Source organism: Penaeus monodon, chromosome 15, assembly GCF_015228065.2.
Source record: "Penaeus monodon isolate SGIC_2016 chromosome 15, NSTDA_Pmon_1, whole genome shotgun sequence".
Classification (NCBI taxonomy): Eukaryota; Metazoa; Arthropoda; class Malacostraca; order Decapoda; family Penaeidae; genus Penaeus; species Penaeus monodon.
Genome location: NC_051400.1, coordinates 37,037,914 through 37,038,190, shown reverse-complemented (window position 1 = coordinate 37,038,190; position 277 = coordinate 37,037,914). Strand labels below are relative to the sequence as shown.

The 277-nt window shown below is 26.0% G+C and overlaps 1 protein-coding gene across 1 annotated transcript in view; it reads left to right on the top strand.

The window, feature by feature from the left end:
• Nucleotides 1-277, top strand: part of LOC119582007 (RNA-splicing ligase RtcB homolog) — a gene marked incomplete at its 5' end in the record, with an annotated part of 19,932 nt that overhangs the window by 6,884 nt on the left and 12,771 nt on the right.

Sequence of the window (277 nt, the reverse complement as noted above, 5' to 3'; positions counted from 1 at the left end):
ACTGTAAATTTTCAGTTTCAGACATGAGCTTGCATACATTACAAAGTAAATAATACATGATATTGATAGATTCATGTATTCTATAAAGAAATACTTTTCTTATATTAGATTTTAAAGATTACAAAGAAATAAGTTAGAAATAAATAGACTATAAAACACCAGGAGGTTTTAGAAATATTTCACATGGTGGATATGATCATGAAAATGAATAGTAGGTCTAGTTTTTTATGATTAGGTAGTACCATTTTTCATTTGCATCAGAAAAGTACTAGTGCTT